At 36.8% G+C, this 22,844-nt stretch overlaps 1 protein-coding gene and 1 pseudogene across 2 annotated transcripts in view; one reads left to right on the plus strand and one right to left on the minus strand.

Moving 5' to 3' along the window:
* Window positions 1-22,844, minus strand: part of Gmds (GDP-mannose 4,6-dehydratase) — a 615,427-nt gene that overhangs the window by 550,923 nt on the left and 41,660 nt on the right. The window lies entirely within an intron of this gene.
* LOC101955420 (magnesium transporter NIPA2 pseudogene) lies at window positions 15,841-16,678 on the plus strand (annotated as a pseudogene).

A 22,844-nucleotide genomic window follows, 5' to 3' on the forward strand; every position in this document is an offset into this window, starting at 1 on the left:
AATCAACCACTGAGCTACACCCCCAGCCCCATTTTGTATTTTACTTAGAGACAGAGTCTCCCTGAGTTGCTTAACACCTTGCCATTGATGAGGCTGGCTTTGAACTCACAATCCTCCTGCCTCAGCCTCCCAAGCCACTGAAAAATATGAAAACTACAAGCCCAAAATGTAAATGTTCAGCATCAATGGTCAAAAAATTTCTCTATCACATGACAATAAGAGTCTCTCACTTCTGTATTTGTCAGTGCCAACCACTATGAAGTAGTGCAACTACCAGATCACACTATTACACTGCTCCAGTTTGCCACCTAGAGTATTCCCTTAGAGCACTTGCATACTCTATAATTACCATTGGTTTATATATTGATCTATACCAGACCCTGTTTTGGGCACTAGAGCTTCATAATGAATAAAATAGACAAACTATGGATATGATTCAGCACAGAACTTCTTAAGTTCATGTATACCATCATTTGTTCCTCAAAAGTATTGCAACATTTCACTGTACATTCTTTATATAATAGTATAATATTTTGATGAAATAATCCTTTCTAAATCAATGTCCATATCCAGATACCAACCTTAAGAATTCAACAATGTGAAAGAATTAAACATCTTCACCCAATGCCTGTAGCCAATAATGATATCACAATAGCCACAACTAATTTTCCACAACTAACCAGCCAAGTTGTATACTAAGTCTGTCCTGCTGGTTTTATCCCATCCAGTGTGCAAGTTCCTTCAACTAATCCCAATCAATAGTTTAAAAATGCTCAGAATTTCTTCTAAGGTATAATCAATACCTCAGCTTTGCCAACCCAGGGCCAAGATGATGTTATACCTATTAAGTACACATCCCAAATTTCCTTGGGCCTCATTAGCTGTCATTAAAAATGATGTTCCCATTCAAAACACATTGGTCCCCACATATATATATGCCAGGTCTTGGACTGTAGTCAAAGTATCTAGGACATGCTGACATTCCTTCCACTCCCATTCATCCAGCTCACCACCTCCCCAAAACTCTATATTGTTATTATTCCCACTTTACAAACAGTGATGTCTATTAATTATTTTTTAAAATTAATATTTGTTAGAATTTTATTTTATTAAATATAGTGTTATATTCTTACCAGTGAGTCCACCTTGGTCAGATTTTAAGTCACCAAAGCTGCCAGGTGGATCTAATGAAGCCAAAATGACATTAGGAACCAATGAACTTTGCCAGATAAAAACTAAGTGTGCATACTGGAAATGCAAAAGGACAGTAGGAAAATGAAAGCTGCTCATTTTCGAAATGGTTTAATGCTTTAATATGCAACGTTATTAGAATACTGCTTGCATAGAGATTCAAAAATCACTAAAGATGTTTGTGTTTTTTCAATCAAGAAGCAGGCCTATCCCTTATAAATAGCAAAAGTGCCAATGAATGGAATCTGACATAAGACTACCTATTCAATTTATCCAATTCCCAAAATAAGGCCAAGGGCATTATTAAGGGATTTCCATTAAAACTCTAAAATATCTGAAGCAACCTGGAGGGAGAGGTAATCTTTAACAAGCCCTACAGTTACTTCTATATAAACAAAGTGCTAGTTAGTCTTCCTATCATAAATTAAACATGGTAGAAAGAACTTCATCTCTAAATTTGGTATCCCTTCCAGCTGACTTCAAGGATTTGCTCTAATACACACCGAAGACCATTGTTTAGCTTTGTTTATTAATTTAAAGGAAAACTCCATTCTGTCAAACAAGGACTAAAAACCACACAACCACCTACATAGTTTGACTTGTAGAACTGCTGAGCAAGACAAGGGACTGAAATTACTGAGTGGGTATATACTAAAACTCTCTCATTGACATTTATAGCCAAATGGGAAGCTAAAAGACTCTTTATTTGGGTGTTTGCCACTTTTCATTAATAAGTGTATGTATGTATATACACATACACACACACACACACACACACACACACATATATATATATTCATATATATAATTTTATATGTGATCAATTTGATACTTTCAACTAAGAGTGAAGTCTATCATTAAATATTAGTAATACTGTATGTTTAAAAACAAATGCTTTAAACACTTTGCTAGATCATTAAAACATCTTAAGCAATTGCTGTTCTCTAGGCAATCATACTTTGTTTTCTTCTATATCATTTCTGCTTATAGCCTTTACAATGACATCACTGGAACCAGAAATACTCATCATTCATGAACCAAGGTCACAAAAGAAATAAATAAACAAGTTTATTTCAGCTGGTCCTTTCTACAGCAGGGGAGAAAAAAGGAACATTCAGTCAGTCAACTAGTGAAGTATCCCTGTCTCCAGTCAATGAGGGGCCTCTCCATATCTTCAGAGTTTGCTTCATCTCCACCTTAGTGGTCTAGAAGGAAGTCATGCTGACCACCAACACCTGTGACATGGTTGGGGCATGAATTCTATTCTTTTGTTTGACAACCATTCATAGTTCTATGGATTTGATTTACCTGTGACCCTGTTAGTCATGGTCACGAGCTTAAGTCTCATCCAAGTAGACTAAGCTGCTCCTTGGAGAGGTACCAACCTGTTAAACAAAATATAAAATAGGAAAAGCACAAAATGTGCGTCATGGTGCTCTGTGTAGAAAATACTTGTATCATGAGAGATACCATGCTTGCTATGCAAGGTTTCATTTAATAAGCCATGAGATCCTATCCTATGAGGGTGGTACCATCACAATGTCCTTTTCCAGAAGACAATGCTTAGGTTTCCAATGAATAAAGTATTGCCTAGGATATCAGGTCAAACAAGTAAAACTTAAACCCTGAGTTGTGATTCTTATCTGCCTTTATTTTTAGTAGCCCATATAAAATAATGCCCACATTAGAAGGGAATGAACAATGGTTTTCAAGCTGACATTGTTTTATTCAAAGGGATCATTATTAATAAGAGTTCTCAACATAGACAATTACTGAAAAGCAGAAAACTAGATGCAAACTAGCACTCTCATTTCAGAATCACTATTTCATTCTTGCCTCTAAGGCTCCAGAAATCAAAACCCAGAATAAATTTGCCCAAGAATGCAGAAAAGTAAAAGCAGTCTCTTTGAAAAGTTTTCAGCTTATGATAGAAATTATTAGAATCAATATGATCAGTCAACAAATACATGAAAAAAATGTTCAACATCTCTAGCAATTAGGGAAATTCAAGTCAAAACTCCACTGAGATTTCATCTCACTCCAGTCAGAATGGCAATAAATGTTGGTGAGGATGTGGGGGAAAAGTTATACTCATATATTGCTGGTGGGACTGCAAACTGGTGCAACCACTCTGGAAAGCAGTATTGTGATTCCTCAGAAAACTTGGAATAAAACCACCATTTGACTCAGCTATCCCACTCCTCAGCATTTCAAGGACTTGAAATCAGCATACTATCATCATGAAGCCACCTCAATGTTTATAACAGCTCAATTCACAATAGTTAAGCCATGGAACCAATCTAAGTGACTTTCGAAAGATGAGTAGATAAAGAAAATATGGCATATATACAAAAAGGAATATTACTCGGCCTTAAAGAAGAATGAGATTATGGCATTTGCAGGTAAATGGATGGAACTGGCAACTATCATGCTATGTGAAATAAGCCAATTCTAAAACTCCAAAGGCTGAATGTTCTCTCTGATATGTGGATACTAACATACAAAGGGGATGGGGGTAGTTCACTGGATTAGACAAAGGGGACTGAAGGAAAGGGAGCACGGATGGGAAAGAGATGACTATGGTGAAAACTCTGTCTTTCCTAAGACAGTACAATGAATCTGACAAAGCTTTCTTATGTTCATATGAATACATGACCAGTTTTAACTCCACCTCATGTACAAACACAAGAATGGGAACTTTTACTCTATGTATGTATAATATGGCAAAATATACTCTACTGGCATGTATACTAAAAAGAACAAATAAAAAATTTTAAAAATAAAAATAGATAATAGAAGAGTTGATTCCCTACCACCCCAGGTGTTTCTCTCTTTGGGCTGACAGCATTCTTGGATGCAAAAGGTCTCTTTCCAAAGAGGGAGGCCTTAAAATGTGTGAGTAACAGGAGTGACAAAGGCTCCTGCACCAGAGACAACTAAAATAGAGAACTGATTAATCTACCTGAATGTTCAGAATTCTCTCCTCAGACACAGTCCAATCTAGCTAACTCATCAATGATCAAACAAATCATTTTAGCCTTTTTATTTAACATCCTGCTTCCAAATCCAAAGGTAATTTAAAGTTTCCTATAAAAATAATATTGAGGACTCTCTTTTAATCTCACTGGTTGCTTCATCTGAGATATCTAAAACTACTCTATGCTAGTCACATAAGCAACCTCCCCTTGAGACCAAAAAAAAAAGTGCTGAGGCAGGAAAAAGTAGTTAACATTTTAACTCTTATTATTTGCAGCAACTGAATATTTTCCAGGAAATTTTAATGCTAAAGAATAGAGGAACTCTAGATAGGGCAGAGGGGTTGGAGGGGAAGGGAATGGGGTATGGGGTTATAAATGATGGTGGAATGTGATGGACATTATTATCCAAAGTGCATGTATGAATACACAAATTGGTGTGAATATACTTTGTATATAATCAGAGATATGAAAAATTGTGCTCTATATGTGTAGTAGGAATTGTAATGCATTCTGCTGTCATATATAAATTTTTAAAAAAGAATAAAACAGTTATTGCTTTATCACAAGTGCTTCTGGAATATGAAGATGATAATCCTAGTTCTCAAGGAATTTAACATCTAATTATATTGTTTTATTCAAAGGGATCATTATTAAAAGAGTTCTCAACATAGTCAATTACTAAAGAGCAGAAAACTAAATCTAATCATCTAATGATAAGGATACATCACTACTCAATTAACTGCAACCTGTGGTAGAAGACTGAGAGGTGGCCAAGTGTACATCTGAACATGAAGTAGAGCTGCATTAGAAGGAATGGTAAGAGAGAAACAAGCAAAGCTTAACTGGGAGAATCCCACACAGAGATGCAACAAGATGCAACAAGATTTCTCCAGATGGGCACTGGAGAAAGCTGAAGCGGGGTAAGAGTTCAGTCTATTGTCCATTACTACCAAAGCTTACAATACATAGAAAAGACAGAACTGGGATGATGGTGTGGTAGGGTCAGACTGCTGGGTTAGAGAATTTAACTCACAATACCAGTCTGAGCTCTATCAAAATAAATCTCACAATTATATGAACTGATTGGGGAAGACTAAATCCAGTAATATCAATAAGCCTGAAAAAGCCAAGAGGAGTTAATGAAAATAACAGAAAGGAAGAGACAGTGTACATGAGAAAAATACAGAAACAGAACATGGTGATTTGTCTGAGAGAGAAAAAGAGGCAGAAAGACATTCAAAGGACATTCAAAAGACATTCTTGGGGCCAGAACTAGGAGTGGAGTAAGGGAAGAGGGTGGTCAGGGATACAGAGTTTCAGTTTACCTGTTTTTATCATTTTACTTTGAGATTCAGGGAGAGCATCCAGGTAGACATCAAATGGACAACCAGAAAGGCAATGAAACCTTATATTTTTGAGCATTAATGTTCTAATCCATAATGGTGATTCCCAAATCCAAATGATTATCAGAATCAACTGGGAAACCTGATCAAAGCACAGACCCCCCTCAAGCCCCAACCTAAGAAATCCTGACTAAGTAGATCTGGGACAGAGCCCAGGAATACATAGACTTAGAAGCCAAGAGTGGGAGCCACTGCTCTTTGGCACTCTGCTCACTTTGCAGTTCATAATCTCCTCCCTTTACAGTCTGAATATACTTTCAGAGCATATTCACTTTGATGGCATTTGCAGAATGAGAAACTATACCTCTCTGGAGGATTGGAAACATACTTTCACATCTGAAAATAATTACTTCTCAGTCTGTATTCCACTGGTTATGGGGAATGGCTTTGATATTCTACTATATAACTGATGGCTGAGGTCTGCAAGTACCAACTACTACAACACAGAGATCAATTCTGCTGAAGCTTTTTGTGGCCAAGACAACACAACCACTAGGACTGATGACAATGTGCATTCAGAAATTGCTTTGTTTTAAATGATAGAGCTCAGTAAGTTTGTGAGATAACTGTGTAATCAAATATGAACCTTTTATGTATGTCAATAACTTCAGCACATATTTCAATGGATTTCTGGCTCCAAGTCCTCCCACAACTCTTATCTCCTTTTCCACCTCACAGAGGTGATGGCATAAAGCTCAGGAAGGCAACTCAGGCAATGGAAAAGATTCAATCTGCAACTTTTATTAAAAGCACAATATTTTATGTCTGAAGAAAATTTCCGAAGATTGGGGGAAAAGAGTAAGTGTGAAATATAAAACTATGGGAATTTTGTGTTTTATGTTTATAATTGAGCAATGATAGTTTAGTATTAGAATACTCTTAACCCCATCTATTCATTGTCTGTTTTCTTTTTTTATTTTTTTAAATAAATGACAGAAGAATGCATTACAATTCTTATTAAACATATACAGCACAACACACTAGCTACATATGACACTGTTCTCTCTTTACACGGAATTTCTCATTTAAGTTTTGGTTATCCTATCATGTGGGTAATTTCATGATCCCCACTTCTAGCAATCAAGTTTCTGCTCAAAGCTTAAAGGCTTTGTCAAAGAGCAGAACTACAATTCCCACCCTGTGCTTCCTGAGGGCAGCATGCTCTTAGCCAGAACTCTAAGGGATGGCCGAGATACAGGACAGGATGTAAAGAGAGCTGGGAAACAGGTCACCTTTGCAATGACTCAAAAATTATTTTTTTCCCTGAATCCCACATGTGGCCAAATCACCTTGCACTCCCTGAGGTGGCCCCTGTGTTTTTTCATCACACACAAGACTCATCTCTTGGGGAAGGAAACAAGTGCCGCTCACCTTCTACTCTCCAACATCCAACAAATCTGGTCTCAAGAAAAGTTCTTAATGGTGACATTGAATGAGCACAGCTGAATAATCTGTGAGAACCTAACCAATGACTCTCACAGTCCCCATTCTCAGAGCCTAAGGAGGGTTTGGGGAGTTTGGGGAGGCTTCTGGGTTATCAGGATCACTGGGGCTGCTAGTGGAATAACTTCAGCACATATTTGGATTTCTGGCTCCAAGTCCTCCCACAACTCTATCTCCTTTTCCACTGTGTGGGTGGAGATCAGGAAAGCAACAGGTCTCATGATGCCAAGGACAGTACTCAACCAAAAACTGTCCTGCATTCCCTACAAGTTTGTTAAGATCTGTTGGAGAATCTTGTGGGTAAAAAATCCTGTTTATAATTGTCTAAGCATAAAACCTAACTCAGTTTTAACACAGGCATAAATAATGTGTTGCAAAGTATGTGGCAAAAAGGACTACTATGTTGTTCCAAATTTATCCAAATTTGAATATTTCAAAAAACAATGACACCAAAAGCATACCACTAGTGTTCACTGAAGTGTCACATGCCCATAAGACAGATACAGGCCCATGAGTGACTTACCAAATGGTCCAGTGTGGCAGCATCCACATACCTATATAATGAAATGTGAGTGCTCTGGACAAAGGACTCTCTCCCCGCTTTTTTGTTGTTGTTGTTCCAACAAAACCATTATATGGATATTTTAAATAATATGTGTACTTGCAAGGTTATACACAAATTTCATATCAAGACTATAAAGATAGCAAATACAAAATGGCCACATGGACAACAGGAATTGTGGAAGCTTAATGAAAGTGCTATAGGCATTATAAATATTACCTATCTTTCTCGATTCAGCATGATGCAAGTCAAGTCAGGTAGTTCCCATACCCCAGGAAATCCTGACTTAATCTATGCTTTGTCAGCAGTTTGGATTGCGCATGCAAGGAGGGAAAGGTGTCTGCTGATCAAGGCCTCTATATTCTATACTAAAGTTATTTTTGAGTTCCAAACTTTACTTCTAAAGTCACAATAATCTCTGAAACAACATGCTAAAACTCTCTGAAAAGAACTTTAAAACAAGAAGAAATGACATAAAATATTTGCAATGAAGAAATAAGAAAAAATATGGGGAAATGTATTTCATTATCTTTAAAGAACAAGGTCGATTCCTCATGGAATATATTTTATTTTATTTATCTTTTTTTTTTTTTTTTGCAGTGCTGAGAATCAATGCATGCTTGATGTGCTAGACAAGAGCTCTACCACTGAGCTACACTCCTAGCCTAAACATATTTTAAAGAAACCAACACACCCATATATAGTTTAAACTCAAGAAACAAACATTATAGCTAAAAGTACTATAACATTAAATTGCGTGTTTAAGCATTTTCTACCAATTTTACATCTTTTTGCATGGAGGTGAGTACTGGGGAATTGAACTTGGAGGTACTTTACCACTGCGCCACATCCTCAGTCCTTATTTTTTGAGTCAGGGTCTCATTAAACTGTTTAGAACCTTGCTAAGGCTGGTCTCAAATTTGCAATCCTCTTGTCTAGCTTCCCAAGTCACTGGGATCACAGGTATATACCACCATGCCCAGCTAATTCCTTCATAAACCAACATGTTTCACATCTCTAATCTCTTTATCATTATAACAAAAAAGATTCCATTTTTATACCAAACCACACACAAGTAAAAGGTAACTAGGATTAGAAAGTACCATATACACTTATCCTAATTACAGAGGAGAGAGGGAAATCCAAACAACTTTACCTACAAAGTTCTCCTCAGTAAAAGTTCTTTAAAATCACATGAATTTCCTTGACAAAAATTAAGACCTTAACAAAGATCCATTGTTTAGAATTCTTGGTTACCACTTGGCTAACTACACATAATGGGGGAAATTAGCATAGTCAAGTAAACATATATCAAGAATTTCAGACACAGTAGCACTGTTTCTGCCAAGTATACAGTAGCAAGGTTCAATAAATGCTATTCCATTAGTCACAATCATTCCTGTGGAATTATCAGCCTTTACTTTGCTAAAAAGAAAAACATTATTTTTAATAATATCAATAAAGACTTTGGTTTTCCTTCCGGTATTAATTATACTTACATAGAAATAACAAGAGTAAATAAAATCAAGATAATTTTAAAACATGCTTTTTAAAAACATCTTATTTTTGGTCCAGCAATATCTTGAACTAGAATTAATACAAAAAATTGATTCAAATTTCACTTTCTTTTCCTTTTTTCTTCTAACAGAAGTTATAATGTCTTTATCTGAAAATTCTGCAGCAAAAAGACATTAAATTTCTAAATAAGTATTTATTTTCCATTATGCGTTAATCGTGTCAGGAAAAAAAATCTAAGTCTGGGGCTCTAAGATTGAAAGACAAAAAAGTATGAGAACAAAAATTACAATGCTGTATCTTGGTCAGCTAATGGGAACAGGGTTGATTCACCTGAACTTCACTGCAAACATATTCTAAAACAAAGTAAATACTCTGGCATTTTAGTCTTTTTCATGTAAGTATATATGAAGCTATAAAGCAATTTCCTTTTCATGAAATAAAATAAAAAGGGTTTTAAATTATTTTCGGGGAATAGTAAGTCCATATAAATTACATGTTGATTTCTACTGATTATGCATCTTCTCTATTTTCTAAACAATAGAGATATAAAAATAAGAATAAACCAGGTTGACAATTAGGCATCTATTAATTTATTTGCAACTGTGGGAAGTATATGTCAAAATAAATACATAAATATTAAGTAAAATATACAATATTCCAAGAAGACAATTGTCAAAAAAAAGAAATAATGTCCAAGCTTTTTATACTACTCTAAGAAAAGCAGTGTCCAAAAACTTAAATGTTATTCAGTGGTGATTAAGAACAATCAACCTTATACTTAGCATTTACTCAAAAATTGTATGAAAAAAATAAATTCTTACAATGACATATACTAAATGGTCTCTCTGAAGTACACAGCAATGGCAAAACTCAAGTGTAATTAAGGACTAAAAAAATGCAGATGTTATATACTTGAGCCATCTGGTGGTTTATTTCCCTCACTGCACTGATAAACACCTTATGCTAAGCACCCAACCTTGTACCAATACTTGTTCAACCTTGTATTGGACTCAGTGTCAAGAACAGGAGGAATTTACATTTACCAAAATATAGTTAACAGTGTAGGTCACAAGGCACAAATCACTCAAGAGCACTTTAAAAACTACACAGTTTCTAAGTATGGAAGGCACACCTCAAAATATACCATAGTTGGTCTTCAGAGCTGTTTTTTATGTTTTTCAACAATATTTGACATCTACACTAACAGTGAATCCAAAATAAATAAAAAGGAACAGTAGATCAAACCTTCAGCTTGCCCATGGTTTACCTACCTCTTGCCCAGTTCTGGGCAATTCAGGACACAGCAAATTTAACTTCTAAAGGGTGTTGCCTTAACTGTCAACAAGGTGGTAATATGTAGTTAGAGACATCAGTTTGAAAACAGGCACACTTTGTCACTAAGAGGAAAGGTGCAAAACGCCAACATTTTCGACCTTCTGATATAAAATTATGATCCCCAGTGCAGCCGGGGGCACACATTTTGTAGTCTCAACTACCTGGTAGGCTGAGACAGACGAACTGCTTGAACCCAGGAGTTTAAGACCAGCTTGGGCAACACAGAGAGACCCCATCTTAAATAAATAGATAGATAACTAAATAAATATTATGCTCCCCAAAAGAATTCCCAAGAGGAATAAAGGAATCCTGGGGTGACCAAAGTTTTATGAAAACTTTATTTTCAAACTTACTAAGGTAAGAACTAGGGTGCATTAGACAAGAAGTATAACAATTCTAATGATAATGGTAATGATGATTACAAAAAACTTGATTCTAAATGCATACTTGCAAAAAAGTCAGGAACAAGTTAAGCCTTTTAACTCGTAAATGGGTTGGGAGGTGAACCTTGGAGTTCAGCAGCAGTCCACACCCTCTCTAGAAGAGGAAACTTCCTCTCTCTTAATCTCTTCCATTAAGAACCAATAAGCTCTGCATTAAAGAAATGCGATTAGCAAACTCAAAACATCCATTGTAATGACTGCTCCCATCACTGCATGTACTGGGAGGTGTACCAGGCATGGATGCCAGAGGCTCCTCTCCACCCTCATGTGAAAGCACTCCATGTTACTGACTCATCCCAGAGATTCGAGGCCACACAGCTCACCAAGTGGAAACACTGAGCGGAAAGGAGGATTCAAAGGATGTCTCTATTCATCTTCTGGCCCAGGTTCTTGGTGGAGGGTAGATGCTATTAAAAGACTAGTTTCCTCGGGAAGGTAGATGGTTTTAGGGAAAAGACCATTTGGCTGGAAGGAGGAAGCTTTGTTGCCAGCTGTTCTTGCAGCTCCGCTCCCTGTGTGGTCTCAAGTAAGCTGCTAAACCTGACCACGTCAAGGGCCAGGTCTATAAAAATGATGACATTTCCCATAAAAAGGCCTGCCTGGCTCTATGCTATTTGCCTTCACAGGGTAGCACCATGGCTAGAGAAGCACTGGCTTTGGAGCTTTGCCATGAACAAATCAAAAAGTGAGACATAGTCTTGACATTTTTCCTAGTGAATTTGGTCCCATTTCCTTGAAACACTCCAACAAGATAGCATAGCTTTAGTTTGTCACACTTCCTAATTCAAGGGGCTCTATGACACAGCTAGTGTTGTGAGAAAAAAATGGGAGATTTGTCACAAGGGCCTTAGCACAGTATAAATGACAAAGGATGACTCCCCTCATAGAGGCCATCCTTCTCTCAGAGGGCCACTGTGCAGGCCATGAGGCAGATCCTACCATCAGTCTCATTTCTTGAAGAAGCTGTGATTGAGAAACAACCCGAGTATCAGTAAAAGATGACACACATCAGAATAGGAAGGCCTGGGTTTAAATTGCAGCTGTGTCATTTACCATCAGGTAGATGCTGTGCAAAGTAACCTTTCTGATCATTCTCATCCCTATCTGTAACATGGAAATAATACACATCACTCTAAAATCTCACCATGAGTGAATGATAAGAAGGTGTGTGGAATTCACTAAATTAAGCAGCCACTGGAGGCAAATGCCAAGACCAGGGCTGGCCAGTGACAGAAGTAACAGGAATGCAGAACTTGCATCAGAAGCTAAATGGTTAATTTCCTGTCCATGAAGAGAGATCTGGAGATATATATATATATACACACACACACTCACTTATAGATACTCAGGTAAGCATATACAAATATATGTGATTCTGAAGAAAAGACTGTCTTGTTAACAGATATATCATGTACCATCACTGTCTAACAGCAAGAAAAATATACCTGTTAGAAAATGAAACAGACCTAAAACATTGAGAGGCTTAAGGACCTTGCTATAAACTAACATACTTTGTGCTCTCTCCAATGACACCACTTTCACTTTATTATTTTTTTTTCTAAAACATAAAATCATACTAGGATTCTCCATTCACATTCTAGACCTCACTGGATTAAAAATAAAAAACAAAACAAAATCAATAAATAAAAGCAGAACTGCAGATAAGAACTGAGTAAGGAAACTTGCATTTTACTGCTATAAAGTACTTCAAAAAAAATTATGGTTATGTGAAGCTGGAAAATATTAGAACTGCTATAACTTCTACACCACATGAGACTCTTCAAGTTCAAGAAAAACTAAGCATTTTAAACTTTATGGTATCTGGAATAGAAAGGGTAGAGATCATGGATCCTAAGCCACTGGAATTATACTAACTCATATACCAGGTGTCTCAGGCCCATCTCTAAGATCACTCTTGGTTAGAATGGGAAGGGCAGGAAAGGGACAATTTACAAAGTCAGTATTTCAGGCTTGGAAATGGCTTTGCTTTACCTACAAGGATCCTTACACCAAGAGTTTGCCATTTCTACCCTAGAGAGAGAATACAATATCCTTATTCATAAAGTTGAATCTCTAATGTCTAACCATCTACTCATTTCCCTACCCTATAATATTTGAAAATGCAATTTCCAACTTCATAAAAAAGATGTTATAATCCAACAATGTTCATTTCTTATAGGTTATAATGGTAAAAATTTTCAGACTAATTCACTCTGTGATTTAACTTTCACATCCACAACACATGCTGTTGTTTATTCAATAATTGAGATTTTCCTAAAAACCATTTAATGAAAGATTCTAGTTTTATGAATGGCAATAAAAATTAAGTATTATACTAAAAACTCTGTTAGACCTTAACAGGAACCCAAAATAAATTTACTCTCTGACACAACAACTCCCAGGCAGCCAGGATCTTTATAAAATGTAAATCAGATGTTGCTCCACTGGCTTCTCATTTCAACTGAAATAAAAAGTGAACTTGATACTGCAGTCTATAAACTCCACAATCATTCCTCCACTTACTTTCTGCACTTCAAATGGTTCCACTCTCTCTTTCTACTCTCCCCATTCACTCGCCCTCACCTGTGAGTATATGCAGCCACTTAAGCCCTCTTGTCCTAGAGTGCAGGTCACTCACCACCTTTCCACTGCCTCAAACACCTCCTCTATGCTGCTGGCTCCTTCTCTCCACTTTCAGCTCCTATGATACCTCCTCAAAAAGCCTTCTTATCAGCAACACTGGCCCCAAACCAATTCAAACGCTATTCATAAAATTATTTTTTCATGGTGTTTTTCATTTTCATTTATTTCAATCTTCTTCATTCAAATATAAACACTTTAACAGCAGGATTTTTATTTGTTTGTTAACCACTTTTTAGCAGTATCTAGACATAGTACCCAGTACAGAGCAGATACAAGAAATACTTGTCAAAAAAATAAGTTAAGTATATAGTTGGAGAACTAAGGATTTGCAAAGGATAAAGGATAAAAATACCAAGCCATAAAGTAAATGCTATTTCAGAACACAGCAGATTAGAAATGTTAAGGGATTCTGTGTGATACATATGAACATTGTCATCTAGAAACCTTAGCCCAGGTATGATAACTCTAGATTACATTCACTCGTTTATTATGCAAATTTTATTGCATATCTACTGTGTGTCACATACTATTTTAGGCATTAGATATTCTAGCAGTAAACACTTCAAAGTCTCTCCAATTAGGAAGTTTACACTCCACATGAAAGAGATGAACAAGAAACACACACCAAGTGCTAAAAAGTGCTATGGAGAAAACTAAGGCAGGGTAAAAAAAAATGGGGAGGGAGAAGACTAAAATCCTAAGAGCAAACTGAGAAGATGACATCTTAGCAGAGACTTGAGGGGAGAAAGTTCAGCAGCGGACACCTGCATAGAATGATCTGGGTAGTGCAAAGGCCCTGAGCAAAAAAGAAAGCTTGATGTATTCAAAGAATGGTTAGGGGATCAGTGGAGCTGAGGCCAGCCAATGAAAGAGGAAGACAGTGAGGACAATGACATGGCAGAAGCAACAGGCTCTAAGAAGGATTTGGCTTTTCCTGGGTAAGATGAGATACCACTATACAGTCTCAGGAAGAAAATCAAATAACCTGGTTTAACACTTAAAAAGTCACTCTGGTCATTCCATTGAGGAGGTAAGGGTAGGGTCAAGAAGGCCAGTTAGGAATCCCTGCAGTAGAAGGAAGGGTTTTACTATGCACCAAGGGCAAGGAGCATCTACAACTGATATTAATCACTAGAAGGCTTTTTTTTTTTCTTATGAGTTAGTAAAGTAAAAATAACTAAGTAAGGGCTGGGTTGTGACTCAGTGATAGAGTGCTCACCTAGCCAGGTGAGGCACTAAGTTTGATCCTCAGTACCACATGAAAATAAATAAATAAAAATAAAGGCATTGTGTTCACCTACAACTAAAAATATTTTTTAAAATAAGTAAATTATTAGTAAACATAACTAAGATATTCAGGAGTCTGACATCTAAATAAATAGACTATGCAATCTGTGTCCTGTTGCAATCAACAACAAACATTCTTAGATATTCAATGTAAACACTTAAGAAAACTGAGTGCTAATTAATATCTAAGTTGACTTCAAAATAAAGAACACTACCAACATAAAAAGAAACATTTCAAATCAGTGAGTGAATTCATTAAAAGATAAAACAACCTTTCTTTCAGGGGGAGTGCACATAATGGCAGATGTTCAAATACATCAAGCAAAAAATGATGCTTGGACTCGGTGGCATCTAGGTTTTCCTTTGTGGTGGCCCTGGTCCCAGCACAGTGGGGCTGGAGGTCATCCTAGGTAGGTTTACCTCGGTGCTCCCATGGAGGCTGCAGCTTTCAACTGGCTTTGGCAAGGTCGCTGCTCCTTCCTTTGAGGCAATGCCAAAAGGGCTGACTTAAGGGGCTGACTTGAGGGTCAACTTGTGGGTCTTGGGTCCAGGAATTCCTCAGGTTTGACTTTCTTTTAGGCATGTTCATTACGGCTCTCCTAGTAATCCGCAGTGAGGAAGTCCACCTCGAATCAGATTGCCATTCAAGCCCACGGATATCTGGCTCTTTGGCCTCGTTGGTGGTGCATGTGCAATAATTTTTTTCGAGTAGTTTTGTCTTGGCTGGAACTACTCTGCCAGTAAAGTTTAAAACTTTAAATGGGAATAAAGGGTAGTATATACAAGGAAATAAGACTGAATAAGTCATCCTTGGTTTAAAGAGATACCATATTAAACTTACTTATGTGAAGACTGCATCCCCCTGCCTTCAGTACCAGCAGTTTCTCTGTTCTGAGATCACTGTGATACATAGGGGCTTCTTAAGTGACAAACTAAATGAGCCTAGGGCATGGAAAAATATGATTTCTACATTGGTTTGAAAAGGCTCCATGAGAACAAGTCAAAGTGGCCATGCATATCTTAAAGAATGGCTGTGGTGGGCTGGACTACCAATGCGAGCAGGTGAGGTGGCAACCTTCATTGGGTTTGCCTTTGTACCAGCCATGCTAGTAATTCCACTGGGAGCTCTCAGCATCCTCATAAGTGCCATTCTTTCTTCATACTTTCTAAATGAAAGACTTGATCTTCATTGGAAAATCACAGTTACGGTCATCCATGCTCCAAAGGAAGAGGAGACTGAGACCTTAAATTAAATGTCAGAAAAGTTGGGTGATCCAGGTTTTGTGGTATTTGCAACTCTTGTGGCATTGTGTCCTTGATATTAATCTTTGCAGTGGGTCCTCACCATAGACAAATATTCTTGTGTACATAACAATCTGCTTGATGATTTTAGTTTCCTATGTGAAGGGTTTGGGCATCACTATCAAACTGTTGGCTGGAAAGCCTGTGCTGCGGCATCCCCTGGCCTGGATTCTGCTGCTGAGCCTCATCCCTTGTGTGAGCTCACAGATCAATTACCTAAACCAGGCCCTGGACATATTCAACTCTTCCATCATGATGCCAGCATATTACGTTTTCTTTACAACTTGTTCAGCAATTCTTCTTAAGGAGTGGCAAGATATGCCTGCTGATTATATCACTGGCTTCTTCCCAATCATTGTGGGGATATTCTTGTTGCATGAATTTAAAGATGTCAGACGTCAGCTCTAGTGTAACAACTGTGCTTGTATCTTTTGAAAAGATGATAAAGCAATGAATGATAATCTCTCTACTATGTATAAAATTCTTAAAAATAATGAAAAAAGCTTATCCTGTGGAATTGAACAACTCACTGAGAATATCTCCCGGAAAAATGGAAATCTGATAGCTTTTTAAGAAAGATGTGATTTAAAAGTTAAACTATAATTATGTTATAAAGTGATTTTGAATAACAAAATCTGTCTGAAAAAGCATTGTCCTCAAATACTGTTCTCTAAAGAGAATCTTTTTTTAAGTTTCCACTAATGTGGATCAAGAAGTTACTTTTCCTTATATATAAACAATGTATAAGAAAATTCGGGCTGGGGATGTGACTCAAGCGGTAGCGCGCTCGCCTGGCATGTGTGCGGCCCGGGTTCGATCCTCAGCACCACATACAAACAAAGATGTTGTGTCCGCCAAAAACTAAAAAAAAAAGAAAGAAAGAAAGAAAATTCACTCACTAAAATGGCCTCAGTACATGGCCAATTTCTATTAACATTGTATTATTGTAGAGATATTTTACATTTTGATTCTTTCTTCAAAATCTAAATGCACTAATGACAAGTTTTAAGTCTATAAGACTTATTTTATTTCTTCACTGGTGGCGAAAGTCTGAAATGTACATTTATCATTCCCACTCCCATCAATCCCTGATCATGCAAGGCTTTTTGGATTATAAACAAGAACTGTTCCAATACATTATCCTCTGATTTACCTTACCTACATATAAAAAAATAAAATGAAGCATGAATTCATGGAAGAGATTCATGTATCCAGGAGGGAGTAGGGACAGCTCCTCAGTGTCTCCCAGAGATACCCTTGAGTTTGCCAGTCAGTATAGCCTACATTCAACAAGAACTCCAAACACAAAAGAACCTAGAGCCACAGGCTCTCTTATATTCCAACCTGTGGAGATGCCCCTTCAGGGCTTGAGTCCACTATCATAAAAAAATTCCATCAGACTCCACAGTTCTGTAATCCTGCATTCTATGCCTTAAGCTTGACCTCAGGCCAGCAGCAGACTGGGCCATGGCCCACCACAACATATTGAATTAAAGCTAGGCAAATTCTTAACTGAGTGACAGAATAGCAACCACTTGAAATCTTAAAAATTAAGTTTTATATGATGTTGTCATTTCTATGAATCTAAAATTGTTGGATATGGTAAGCTCATATGGTTTAACCTTTTATATGTTATAAAGAATAAAATATAAATCAACTCAGTGGTAATTTCATTTTTTAAAAAAAATTAATAGGATTATTTTTAAAGCAGTTTTAGATTCACAGGAAAATTCAGCAAGAGAGAGAGATTTCCTATATCTTCCCCATCCCCACACATGAACTTGCCTACCCTGTTTTCAACATTAATTTAATTTTAACTATAAACAAGTATTCTACCTAACTTTTTATGTGACAATTTAGCAATCCTGACCTCACATAACTATTCCTGAGGAGATGTCCAAAGCTTTATTTACATTACCCCTGCATGAGAACCAATCTTTTTCCATGTATCCTTTAACCACTCAACTCACTGTATTCAATATGGTAACAATACTAATATGGGACTAGAACAACACAAAAGATAGTTAAGTATTTTAAGAATAGAAGATAAAATTTTTTAAAACCCTATTAACTAAACTTTATGGAAAGTAGCTTTAGGGGAACAATTTTAGAAGTAGTAATATTTGTTTGTACTCAGTATCTATAACAGGGTACTTTCCAATGCTATCACAGTCTGCCCTAATTATCATTGTAAGTAGATATGACAACCTTATAATAAATAATTACATTATAAATGAGAGTTGCTCTCTGTTGGCTAGCTTTGGGTGACTTAAATGTGTATTCAGCGATGTCATACAATACTATTGCCGAGTTCTCAGCCTTTCTCTCTTACTCTCTTTTCAATAGATAACAATTTTCTCTGACATCACTGTGCTTAAATGTTTAGTTACAACTCACACATCTGCACAACTATCAATTCTCTCTGTTTACCCTACTCTGGGAGGAGGGGAATGGATTGAACTGATGGAAACCAGGTGAGCCAGGAAAAGTCATGGCAGCTACATTCTTAAGAGTCTAGGCTTGTGTCCTATATATCCTGACAGAGGAAGGGAAGAGCTACTGAATCTGACATAGCACCAAGTTTATTGTGGTTTATCTGGACAGAGTACACTGTTTCTGCTCTGAAATCCCTCCTGCTCTAATAATGATATCTGTGCCCTTGTTTCCAGAACATAGTAGACAGAAAGGCTGGAGCCCAGGCAGAAGCAAATAAGGTCTCCAAATGGTGAACATGGTGGGGGTGAAGCAATTCTGGCCTCTTATATTTGACAAGGTCTGCAGAAAGTCACCTTGAGTCAAGTAATTTGGCGCCTGGATGGGGGCTGTGCACCCCCTTTACCATCAGTATTCTGTTCTACTTTCATTTGAAAGGTTTCTAAGAACATTTCTTGGTGTGTCTTGAATGGTTCATACTTGTTAACTTTATAGGAATGTGTGTTCATAGGAAGCCTGTTAATCAAATTGCCAACATAAATTACTTTTCCTCATTTTTGAAGGCTTGTCCAATTAATAAAAGGCTGATGCTTAGGTACTAGAGTTATTTCAGGCCACTGGGGGTGGGGGTAGGGGAAGTTGCCATTTATTGATTCAACATAGTTTTTCCTGTCACATTGAAGACATTTATTCAATTTTGAAATGAAAAATGATGGTAAAATTGGAAAAGAATATGTAAGAAAAGAAATTCATGAAAAACAATTCCACAATTTAAAAATAATACTGCCTTCCCTGTCAGGCTTTGCTGCCAGCTGTTATTTAAACTTTGCCTGGTGCAAGTCGGCAGCTCAGAGTCCTGTATTAGCAGGAAACCAGGGCATTTATGATTGAGTTCCTGTTATTGACTTATTCTTAGACAAAATGCCAAGTTTCTTTAGACATAGTACAGTAGGCCCACTGTGAAAGTCCGGTGTGAATACTGTTGTGACATTTAGTCCACGATTTTTGTTTTATGTGTCAAGATTTTTTTAAATGATTTTTAAAAGAATATATTCTGTAATGATTTGAAGAAAGTGGTTAACTTTAAAATGAACTGTTTCCAAGATAGCTTCTAACTTGTATATCACATAACTATAAGTGGTTTAGGTTGGTCCCAACAGTCTTGCCATGTTTTCCTGATAACGGGATATATTTCAAGAGAAAATCATGTGCTAATGTAGAGGCTTAAGGGCTAGTGGGGAAAACACCTTCACAATAACATAAGGAACAAAAAAAATTTACATGATCATATACCTTCTAAAAAAGGTAAATGCTTTGATAACAGTAAAAATTATCATTAAGATAAAATTACTGGGGATCAACATATGCCTGCATTTAACCTTTTCTTAAAGGGCAGGGAAGGGGAGAGGTATAATTTCCCTTGAGGTTATCCTCAGCAACTTGACTTTCAAAACTTCCTTAAATTGAGTGACTTACATTCCTAGTTTTTGCTTATTTGTGGTGCTAAGAATCAAACCCGGGGCCTTCCATACTAGGTGAGCTCTCTACTACTGAGCTAAGTTCCAAGTCCCGGTGACTTAAAGAAATTTATTTGAGACAGCTACAAAACTAGTAACCTAGATTGTCTTTGTTTACATAGGCTTGTTCTTCAGAGAATTTTCTCTAAGCACTAAGATACTTCATGTATTAAGTTCCCATTACCAGAGCTGTGAACACTCCCTAACAGAGGTCAGTTTCCTGGCCATCTTTATGTTGGTCTTTCTGCAGGTAAAGGTAATATCAGTACAAATAAGTACCCTTGCTCTCCTCTGTGGGCCCCTTACCTCCCTCCAAATCTTGGTCGGTTTTATCTCATCTCTCTGCTACTGTAATGCAGCAATAAAATAAAAATTACTTACAACTGCAGCTTCCTGCATATATTCCTATATTTATTTATTTTTCCTTTTAGCTGTAATGGAATTGAACCCAGGACCTCACACATGCTAGACAAGTACTCTACTATGGAGCTGCCTCCCCAGCCCTTATTCCTTATGTTTAAATGACATCCTTTATTCATTCAACAAATCTCCAAATCTCCATCAAGTATTACTTATATGCTAAGTGCTATTTTAGGTATCTCAGTTCAGTAATAGGAGACAAAAGTCTCCATTTAAAGAGCTTAGTTTCTGGAGGAATGTTATCTAATACAGAAGCTACTAGACACCTGTAGCTTCTCAAATTAAAATTAATTCAAATTAAAAATTTGGTTATTCCAAGTGCTGGCAAGGATGTGGGGAAAAGGGTACACTTGTACATTGCTGGTGGGACTGCAGATTTGTGCAGCCAATTTGGAAAGCAGTATGGAGATTCCTTGGATAACTGGGAATAGAACCACCATTTGACCCAGTTATGCCCCTTCTCGGACTATTCCCTAAAGACCTTAAAAGAGCGTACTATAGGGATACTGCTACATCAATGTTCATAGCAGCACAATTCACAATAGCTAGACTGTGGAACCAACCTAGATGCCCTTCAATAGATGAATGGATAAAAAAAATGTGGCATTTATACACAATGGAGTATTACTCAGCACTAAAAAATGACAAAATCATGGCATTTGCAGGGAAATAGATGGCACTAGAGCAGATTATGCTAAGTAAAGCTAGCCAATCCCTAAAAAAACAAATGCCAAATGTCATCTTTGATATAAAGAGAGCAACTAAGAACAGAGCAGAGAGGAAGAGCATGAGAAGATTAATATTAAACAGGGATGAGAGGTGGGAGAGAGAGGGAGAGAGAAGGGAAACTGCATGGAAATGGAAGGAGACCCTCATTGTTATACAAAATTACATATAAGAGGAAGTGAGGGGAAGGGGAAAAAAACAAGGGAAAGAAATGAATTACAGTAGATGGGGTAGAGAGAGAAAATGGGAGGGGAGGGGAGGGGAGGGGGGATAGTAGAGGATAGGAAAGGCAGCAGAATACAACAGACACTAGTATGGCAGTATGTAAAAACGTGGATATGTAACTGATGTGATTCTGCAATCTATATACAGGGGAAAATTGGGAGTTCATAACCCATTTGAATCAAATGTATGAAATATGATATGTCAAGAGCTTTGTAATGTTTTGAACAACTAATAAAAAATTAAAAATAAAAATAAAAATAAATTTGGTTATTCCATCAAATTAGCCACATTTCAAGTGTTTAATAATACATGTAGCTGGCACCTGCTATTTTAGGCACAGAACAGAACATTCTCATCATCACTAAAGTTTCACTGGACAGAACTACCCTAGTAGACAGGTCAACTTTACCACTGATGGTTTTAGATCAGGTGAGAAAACTAGAATCACTATATAATCTCTCCTATTGCCAAAAGGCAATACTTAGCTGGCTCTACAACTGGACTATAGCATTCTTTTCTTAGCCTTGCTTGTCGTTGGGAGGGCCAGCTATAGTCACCTATAAAAGTTACTACAGGAGCTAAAGATATGCTATTTGCTTCCATAACAAAAAATTAATCAACAGTATTTTGACAAAAAACTTTATTTAATATTCAAGAAAAAATTGTTTTTTTTTTTTTTGCAGGGGTGGGAGGTTGCTAAGGATTGAATTTAAGATCTCACAAATGCTAATAAGCACTCAACTACTGAGCTATACCCCAGATCCTTAAAACTTTTTAAAAAATATTTATTTTTTAGTTGTAGTAGGACACAATACTTTATTTTATTTATTTATTTTTATGTGGTTCTAAGGATTGAATCCAGGGCCTTGTACATGCCAGGCTGGAACACTCTACTAGCTACAACCCTAGTCCCCTTAAAACATTTTGTGTAAAGTTGTACCAAGGAAAATTTTAATGACTCACATTTATTGAGCATTTAATATAATAATTTAATATACTTTTATTATTTAATTCTCCTAGCAATTCCCAAATGGGATGTTAAGATCACCATTTTACAAATGAAGAAGTTGATGATAACTGGCTACAGCCACTCAGAGAATAAATGGTTGAGCTGAAGCAATCAACTCACAGTTGTCTGGTGGTTGGTTTTAAACACTATCATTATTCTTCCTCTTCTTAAATCACTTTAGTTGCATCTGAAACTCCCTCAATGAAAAGTTCATCTCATCAAGGCCAATCCTTTAGCTAACTCCATATATTCTGTCTCCAAAATGTATCACAGATCTGACCTCTTCTTGCCATGTCCTCTAATCCAAGTTACCAAAAATTATTCTAATAGCATCTTGTCTGCATCCCTTCTTTCACTGTTGTCCTCAATAGTCTATCACCCACACAGCACCACATGTGTTTGTTAGATC

The sequence above is a fragment of the Ictidomys tridecemlineatus genome, chromosome 8 (assembly GCF_052094955.1).
Source record: "Ictidomys tridecemlineatus isolate mIctTri1 chromosome 8, mIctTri1.hap1, whole genome shotgun sequence".
NCBI classification, from domain to species: Eukaryota; Metazoa; Chordata; class Mammalia; order Rodentia; family Sciuridae; genus Ictidomys; species Ictidomys tridecemlineatus.